Source organism: Sciurus carolinensis, chromosome 3 (genome assembly GCF_902686445.1).
Source record: "Sciurus carolinensis chromosome 3, mSciCar1.2, whole genome shotgun sequence".
Classification (NCBI taxonomy): domain Eukaryota; kingdom Metazoa; phylum Chordata; class Mammalia; order Rodentia; family Sciuridae; genus Sciurus; species Sciurus carolinensis.
In genome coordinates this window covers 108,048,446-108,058,712 of record NC_062215.1, presented here as the reverse complement: position 1 = coordinate 108,058,712, position 10,267 = coordinate 108,048,446, and positions in this window count along the sequence as shown.

Genomic DNA, 10,267 nt, shown 5'->3' with positions numbered 1-10,267 from the left:
GAGAATGAAACTGTGCATCCCCTTTCTGATTAGGACTGTGATGTGCCTCTTTGCCCAGTTCCTTTGGAAACTCCATATATGTATTTACTGTCATATTGCAGGTATTTTTTGTACATCTTAGTCAGTGTAAGTCAGTTACACACATATATATATAGATATATATACAAACACATACACATATATATACATATAAATAATATAAAATATATAATATATATAAAATCACTGAATAGGTCTATGTTATTGACACCACTTATTAGAGGAAGAATGCATAGGCTCATCATCTACATTTTGTAGTTTAGAAAGATATCCTGGATGTGTCAGGATATTCAGAATTTTTTTCTTCTATGACAATATTTTTTAATTGAATATGGAAACAAAAGAGTGGTGCTTACCCTGGAGAAGGGTGTATATATACTTATGTAAATAGTATTGTGAGATAATATTTTGGCACTTACTAGGCATTTATGAAAAGATATTTTGAAAAAGTGTTCATATGTATTTTTTTCTGATTTGCCTGGAAAATAAACTCCAAAAACTTGACAAAGTCAAATGATATTTTGTATCTTTCATTTGTATGGGAATAACCAGATTCATAATGCTATCATAGAAGATTAGTTAGATAGGACTTATTTTTTTCAAAACCATTCTTTTATGTTTTTCCAGTGTACTGTTTTAAGATATTTATAAATTAACTTTATGTATTTCTCATTAAAATCATGTGTCTACATTTGTGCATATACTATTTTTTAATATAGTATAAAACCTGGATAGTGTTAGTTTTCCTTTTTATGAATTCTATAATAATTGAAAAAAGTTCTTCTGAAAACACACATAAATCTCAGAATGTGAAGGAGAATAAAAGCAAGGCTCAGTACTTTGCACAGAGGTTGGGCTGTATTAATATGTATCTTGTGTAAGCAGTCAGCATGTAAAGAGAGATGGCAAAATCTGACCAAGAGTTTAAAACTACAAATTATACACAAGATGTGAACTAAATTAATTAGAGGACTAATTAAAAAGCATAAGTTTAAAAATCTAGTTGGTATTGTACTGCATTGGATAATCAGAGTCATTTTCCTACAGTTGTTAAATATAATTTGTCTCGTAATGCTACCCTTTGGTAAATTGTTACAACACTGTATGATATATGTAGCTTATTAACAGTTTCATTAATTGCTATTAGAGGAAAGAAGCTATGAAAGCTGGTACACATAGGAACAAATGTTAAGGCAGATGGTTGAAATTAGTGAAACGTGATTAGTTGCTGAACCAGTTTACTTAATTAGCTTTCTACATCAGAATAGTTAAAATAAATGTGTCATGTTGTCTTTAGGAAATTGAAATTCAGGGGATGAACATCACATATATTTTAAAAAATAATAAGACAAAGAGCAAGGAACTATGGGCTTTGGACCCTGGTCATTAGTTCTGTATTGAGAACCTGCTGAACTGTTTAGAATGAGTGGGAAAATTCATTGTTGGGGAACAGTCAGCTGCACTGACATCTTTCCACTGCCTGCAACAGGAAAAATAGGAAGAAGGCCTCGTGGGAATTGGCCACTGCCCACAAAATTTCCTTGATGCCGTTATTTCTTAGTGAATAATTTTCAAAGGAGGTGAGATGGACTTTTGCCATACAATTTGTAAAAGTTTTCTTTTCAGTGAGATTCTAGAAAATTCCAAGGCTTGTAATAATTTTAAGGTTCAAGTCACTCCTGGCTATATTAGTGAGAATGAGAGTAGAAAACTTAAGTTTTTAAGGTGCTCATTCTCAGTTATTTCTTACAGATTTGTGTTTGTCACCCATACCCAGAGCATGAAAAACAAATAGATACAATGGATATTTTTATAAAAACATGCTTTATATGTTATTTCCATATGATATTTGGAATTGTTTAATTGAATTCTCCAAATTTGGGGTATTTTGTGGTTTTTACTTGCTGAAGTCTACACAGGTTTGGAAGATTTATTCCTCCATCCCACAGGAATTTTTTCTATATGTGCTTTTTAAGACACATTTTTAAACTTTATATCAGAAGTAGAGAACTAGGCTATCAGCGTATAAATATTTCCAATGATAGTCTTAGACCATTTTTTCAAACATAAGTGAGCTTTGCTGGATCATATATTCAATCAAATGAATCTACATGATAATCATACACACAATTTTGAACACTGTTTAATTTAGGAACTATGGAGCTGCTGCCACTGGTAGTCTATCTTTGCCACCCTCCCTGCCTTCACCAGCATGCTTGACTTTGGGAAAGCAGGTTGGATAAGACTGGTTGATTCATAATGCATTTACACATCCCATGCCAAGAACTTTTGGACATTCCAAAGTTTTATGAAGTGTTTGTGTTACAAATTTTTAAAAAGTTTTCTATGATACAACATAAAAAATTAAAATATGAAATTAATATTTACGTATTTATAACAATTGAAAAAAGTAATCAATGGCTAGTTTACTAAGCTCTTATAGTAACATATTGCTATGATTCGTAAAGTGTCCCACAAAGGTCCAGGTGTTAAAGGCTCAGTGCCTAGTTATTGTAAGTGAAGGAAATTGAAGAAGTGGGGCCAAGTGAGAGGACTTTGGGTCGCTGGAGGCATGCCCTCAAAGGGAATCTTGTCTGCTCTTGTCTCTCTTTTGTTTTCTGGTCATGAGGTAAGCATCGTTGCTCTGCCTTGCACTCCTGCAATGACGTGAACCATAGGCCCAAGGCAACGGGAACAACTCACCATGGACATAAACCCCTAAAACTGTGAGCCAAAATAAACCTTTTCAATTTATAAATTAATTATCTTAAGGGTTTTTACAGTGACAGAAAGCTGACTGACACATATATAAAGAATTTTTATTATAGAAAGAAAGGGTCCATTTTTTGTGTTTACTATGATGGAAACTATAATATAAAAATGTGTTTAATTCCTATTCAGTTACCTTCCTACTTCTATGCTTTTATTCAGTAAAAAAAAAAGAATGTACATTTTAACGTTTATTTAAGGTTCTCATCACATTTTATCTCTCAACTCCAATACTTTTCATAAAAGAAAGGAAAGTATTAAGGACAAGTTTAGCTTGCTATTACTCAGGAATTAAATCCAGAGGGGCTAAGGATAATCCAAAAATGAAGATGATACTTTTATTTTTGAAATAATAAGTATAAGATAGAAAACACTATTACCGACTTTCCATGTGAAGAATGTAGAGATAAAAATATATACTAGTAATTGGGGTAACAATACTATTATTTTTAATATTAAGCAACATATGCCTGGTGCTAAGCAAAATTTGAAGTCAACATAGCTATTATGTTTGTGCTTTATAAGGTACCTGGTGACCTTGACTCTTAGTTTAAGGAAGATTTTTATTAACTTCCTCTCACAAAATTGTGAGCTATATTCATTACACATCCATCTTATCCTGTGCATTAAATTTGTAATGCCTTAAAGAAGAGATATGGCATCATTACTTATCTTTGTAGTCATTGAAAAATAAATAAATAAAATGACAGATGTCCAATGAATACATCTTGATTCAAATTGTTTTAACCCTGAATGCTAGGAGTAATAAGGAACATTTTTTATACTTTGGATATGGAAAGCTCTTATACTAACAACAAGAAATATGGATAATCTATAATCATAATTTATTTATGTACATCAAATAGCATAGGTTTCAATGCAATGAGGATCACTGAATTCCAAACAAATGACATACTTCTCTAAGGAGAAACCACATTAAATTAGACTTGGCAGAGCACAATAGAAAAAGGTGCAGCTATGGAATCAGTATTTTAGTTAGCTTTTCATTGCTGTGTACAAAATACGTAATAAGAAAAATTTAAAGGTAGAAAACTTTATTTTGGCTCATGGTTTGAGAAGTTTGGGCCATGGCCAGCTAGTTCCACAGCCCTGGTGCAAGGTGAGGAAGAACTTCAAGGCAGGAAGAGGATAGAAGCTCAGAACATGAGATCCAGGGAGAAGAGAGAGAGCTCCACTCACCAGAAATAAAATATAAAACCCAAATGAACATCTCAAGTAACCTATTTCCTCTAGCCACACCCTACCTGCCTACAATTACTGCCCAGCAAGCAGATTAATCCATCGATTAGTTTACACCTTTCATAATCTGATCATTCCACCTCTGAAAATCCTTGCATTGTCTCACCCATGAGATTTTGGGGATACTTCATTTGTAAACCATACATTTTCACCCCAATCACCCAAAGCTGATGCCCATCTCACAATGCAAAATACATTTTGTCCATTTTGTAAAGTTCCCATAGTCTTAAAATTCCAGCATTATTCAAAAGTCCAATTCCAAAATCTCAAGTCAAGACTCAAGACTTCAGTTGTAAAGATCAAAAAGCAAGTTACATGTATCCAATATATAGAGAGCAAATATTCTCAATCCATAAGAGAGAAATAGGAGTGTAGAAAGGAAGGATGGGACCAATGAAGGACAGAAATCCAGATGGGCAAATAAATCCTGAAACTCCACATCTGGCATCTGGGGCACATGATACCAGGATGTTCTCTTCCCTTGACCTACACCTTGCTGGTTTCAGCTCACATGACCATTCTTGTCTTGTTTCTGCTCAATTTCTCAAGCTTTCCTCAGCAGATATTCTATTACTGACATCTCTTAATCTCTGAGGTTTCCATTGCAGCTTTAACTTTCTGTCACTAAGAGAGAGCCAAGCAACACTCCATGGACTCTCTCCTGTGATACTAGTTTGCTTCCCTTGGAGTAAAAGTAGAAGAAAAAAAGGAGTGGAATAAAATACTTATTTGAACCCAGGAATTTGCACTAATTTTTAAAAATAGGAAGATTTGGGTTTCCTTGATGGGAGGGGAAGGGATGCTGGAATGCCTGGACAAGAGACTGAAAAACCCCCAGCACCATCAAAAGTCTTGCAGTTAGAAACAAGCTGAAGGAAATAGTCTGTCTCTCAGAAGGAGGAAAGATATGGAGAACCCTCTTCTGTGACTTGAGCATTAAGGATCTGCTGAAAGGTGAGGTGGAACATTAATGTTGATAGAACTTCTTAAGCACTTCAGACCACATGCTAAGTACAAGGCAGTAAAAAGGCCACAGGAAGAAGCTGAAGTCTGAAGTTAACTAAAGGTAATTAGTGCAACGACCCCATTCAACTGAGTTCATTTGCTGCCTGGACTTACCCAGTCACTACATTAATAGACACACAGAAAATGTGCGCATTTCCTATTATAAATTACTGCCCTCTTTATTTTTTAACCCACATTGTTTGCATTTAATCTAATAATATACAACACACCAAAAGGTGACAATAACAAAAATTACACAGATGGAACAGCTCACAGAGTCAAAAAAGGTGTGATGCAGATGATGGTGCATCATATGGGTGAGTTGGAAGTTGAGCAGTATTGAAAAAATAGTACATAACTACCAGCTTGGATTTATTTCAGGAATGCAAGGTTGGTTGAACATTTAAATAGCAATGATGTATTTTACAATGTTAAGAGAGGAAAATAGAAATGGACATAACATATTAATGTTGTAGAAAGAATTCAAAGTTAACACACAAAAATGAATTGTTTCCATATGCAGTCTCCATGGCTGAACTATGGGTATATATTCTGAGAAATGAGTTGGTAGGTGAATTTATTGTGACATGAAAATCACAGAATGTATTTTCACAAACTAAGACAGCTATAACAAACTAGGCCAACATAATCTTACAGGACCACAGTTGTATATGTGATTCATTGTTGACTAAGACATGATTATTTAATGCATGACTATGCTAGCAACTAGCAATTAGAAATTGAATTAGAAAAATGTCACATATTAGCAGAAGAATCCATCAAATACTTAGAAAAAAAATTTATCACACTGAAAGCCACAAAACATTATCCAGAAAAGTAAAGGAAAAGATAAATAATTGGAGAGAAATACTATATTTATGGATCAGAAGACTCCATATTAATAAAATGCTAAATTTTTACTAATCAAACTATTGAATTCTCAGCAACCATTTTTTGAGTGGGAGAGGGAATTAACATTGTCAAGATAATTCCAAAATCTGTGTGGAAATTAAAGGATGTAGATTATCCATATTAATTTGAAATATACAAAAATTTGAAGGTCTCTTACCGTGTGATTAAAAAACCTATTATAAAGTTACCTTAAATAAAACAGGGTAGTAGTGATTTTAGAGTAACCATATTGAGCAATGGCACAGAACTGTGTCCAGAAATGGATACACATTCACACAGTCAACTGTTTTTTGTTTGTTTGTTTGTTTTTTATAAAGGTGCTAAAGTCATTTAATGAAAAATAGTATTTTTAGCAAATGGTATTGAAATAATTGGCATCTACATGCCAAATAATTAAATTAACACAACTTACAGTGCATTAAGGAAATGAATTTATAATAGATTTTAAGCCTAAATATAAGATCTAAAACAAAAAACGAAACAAATAAAAACAAAACAAAACAAAAACCTCCTGCAGAAAACATAAAAAACATTTTATCTATCTTAAGTTTGTCAACAACTTCTTAGGAAACACATAAACACATAAACACACACACACACAATCATAAATCATGGAAAAAGTTGATAAATTGAACTTTTCAAAATTAAAATGCTTGGTTTTTGAAAGATATTTTTTGAAGAAGTGAAAATTCAAGGTAGAGACTTGGGAAAATATTTGTAAAACACATCTTTTGAAGGACTTGTATCCAGCTCATGAAATGAAATTTTACAACTTGATGGGAAAACCACCCAAATGAACAAACAAAAAAAGAAAACTTGCCATTTCATAAAAAAAATATAATCAGTCAATAAGCACATGAAAAGGGACTGGATATTATTATTGATTAGGAAAATGCAAAACCATAATAACATACAGCTATGCATCTATTAACTGATCTAAACTAAAATTATAATAACAAGTACCAGCATGATATGGAATTAATGGGTATGCTATTGCAAAATGGCAAGTCTATTTTGGAAACAATTTAGTGGTTTCTTGTGAGGTTAAATACACATTTGTCTTAAAATCCAGAAATCTTGTGCCTAGAAAAATGAAATAAAACTGTAAGAAAAATGGAAGCATGTATCTCTGCAAAGATCTGTATGTGAAAACAACCATTTTATTCATAACAGCCAAAACCTGGAAATAAAGCAATGTATATCACTAGATTACCAGATGGAAAGTTACATCCATTCAAGGGCATACTATTCAGCACCCAAAAGGAACAGATTGCTAGTATGTGCACCATTCTAGATAAATATAAATAAACAGAACTGGAGATGTGATCCAGTGGTAGAGGGGTTGGGCACTACCATGAATGAATGAATAAATGAATGAATGAATAAATGAATGAATGAATGAATAAACAGCATTATGTTAAGTGAAAGAAGTAAAACACAAATAATAACCCTATATGATTCCAAGCATATAACATTTCAAAAAGCGTACTATAGGTTAAGTGGTTGCCAGAAAATGATGGTAGTAAGAGGTGATTAATTGCAAAGGGCTCCTAGGGAACTTTTAAAAAGAAATGTTTATATACTGCTTGTGGTGTTCATTGCATGATTTTATACATTACTCATCAAACTATACGATTTGAAAGGATGAATTTTGTTGATTTATCTTTACATTGAAATAAATCTATTTTAAATTTAAAAATGTGTTTGTATATAAAAATAGAATTGCAGGGAATCTAGGTTAGATGAAGGCAGCAGTAGCAGCATAGATTTTGGGTCTTTCTGTATCTGCATATAAAACAACAGAGTAACTAAATATCAAAACTATGAGCTCATGAATAATATTTGCCACAAAACTAGTTGATGAAGTACTTCTCAAAATACACGTGGAAGGGCACAGACCAGCAATAGCCATAAGTCCATCATCATACCTTTGAATGTGCAGGAGAGACAGAGACAACTGGAGTCTTACAGATTTGAGACAGAAAACTAAAAGATGCAATTATTAATCCCTGGAAAGTATACAATATAACTGAGAATATCAACCTCGAATGACAAATACTTTCTTGAAAAATTACTATAATTCAAAAATTATCAATTTTTCTGGTATTTGGCCCCTTCAAAACATATAATTTATAAGGGAAGGAAAATCAGATTATTGTCAGACTATCAGATTTTGACAGCAATGCTTTATCCCAGAAGAAAATACAATTGTATATTTAAAATACTCAAGAAAATCAAATGTGGGCCAAAGTTTTATATATCAGCAACTATACAGTCAATTATAAAAGGCAAAAAGTCTTATCAATATGTGAGCATTTATCAACTACTATAGACATCAATCCTTCCTATGAAATCCACTTAGGTTAAGCTTTAGACAATCAAGATGGCTAGAGATACATCAAAATAAAAACTGGTGGTAAAAATTAAATATGTTATGAATCAAATACCATTATCCTATGTAAATGTATGATTGCACAAATGGTATGCCTTTACTCCATGTACAAACAGAGAAACAACATGTATCCCGTTTGTTTATAATCAAAATAAATTTTTAAAAAATTAAATATGTACTTCTTTGTATAACTCATGGTAAATGAGGCTATAAATGAAGCAAGTAGAGGAAATATCGGTTCTGGGACCTGACAGCATAGATTTGTGTTTTACTCAGTTTTTCATTGCTGTTACCAAAAGACCTGACAAGAACAACATAGAGAGCTGGAGCACACCTGTAATCCAAGTGGCTCGGAAAGCTGCAGCAGGAGGATGGGGAGTTCAAAGCCAGCCTCAGCAACTTAGCAAAGTACCGAGCAACTCAGAGAGACCCTGTCTCAAAATAAAATATAAAAAGAACTGGGGCTGTGACTCAGTGGGTAAGCACCCCTAGGTTCAATCCCCACCACCCCTGAAAAGAAAAAAGAACAACATAGAGGAGGAAACATTTATTTTGGTTCTCAGTTTCAGAGGTTCTGTTCATGGTTAGTGGACTCCATTACTCTGGGCCCAAGATGAGGTAGAACATCATGGCAGATGGGTGTGGCAGAGGAAAGAAGCTCAGGGCAGGGGACCAGGATGCAGAGGAGAGAGCTCACCAGGGACAAAATATAAACTCCAAAGACATGTCCCTAGTGACCTAACTCCTCCAGCCACACCCTACCTACCTATAGTTACCATCAAGTTAATCGCTATCAACTGATCAATGCATTGATTAGGTTGTACCTCTCATGATCTAATCATTTTGCCTCTGAAACTTCTTGTATTTTCTCACACTTGAGTATTTGGGAGAAACCTCATATCTAAGCCATAAAAATTTGATATAACTATGACAACAGGGAGAAAAAGTAAGGATAGAGCATCTGCAAATATTCTTGTAATGGTGTTTAGTTATTAAATTTGAGGATGATAGTATTAGTATTGTTATTTAGAAACAATGTATACATTGCTATGTATGCAATGTAGGATAAAACAAATGTGTAGTTATAGGACATTCTATCCTTCCTGTTGTTCTTGAGAAAAGAATATTTAAAAGTAAAAGCAGTGAGGCTAATTAAAAATTCTTTAATTCCTAATTTTAATATTTGAATTGAAAATATATATTATGAGCTATTAATTTTATTGGAAAATTCTATCATCTTTCTATTTCTTAGCTGTGCTGAAAGTCCTTGTGTTACTCAGCTTTTCATTGCTATGCGCACAATACCCTACAAGAACAACTTAGAGGAGAAAAAGTTCATTTTGGGCTCATGGTTTCTGAGGTTCAGATCATGAATGGCTGACTCTATTGTTCTGTGCCCAAGGAGAGATGGTGGAAAGGCATGGTAGAGGAAAGCTGTCAGCTCATGGCAGCTTGGAGCAGAGAGAGAGAGAGAGAGATGCCAGGGACTAAATATAATTTTCAAGGATAGGCTCCCACTGACCTAATTCCTCCAACTATGCCCCACCTGCCTACAGTTACTACCCAGTAATCTATTCAAATTATTAATCCATCAAATGGATAAATTCACTGATTAGATTACAATTCTCATAATCCATCTTTTCATCTCTAAATATGTCTGCATTACCACACAAACTTTTTGAGGGACAGCTAGGATCCAAACCATAACAATCCTAAAAGACAATGACCAATTTAACAGCAATAACCATACCTAATCCAAATTGTGGCCTTGAGATACCCTTTCCCATTATAAGAGAACAGAGATTTTTGGAAAATTGGATAGTAACAGAGAGAGAGAGAGCAAGATAAACCTGGAGCATCCTGACATACAAGCGGCAAAGAAACTTTTGA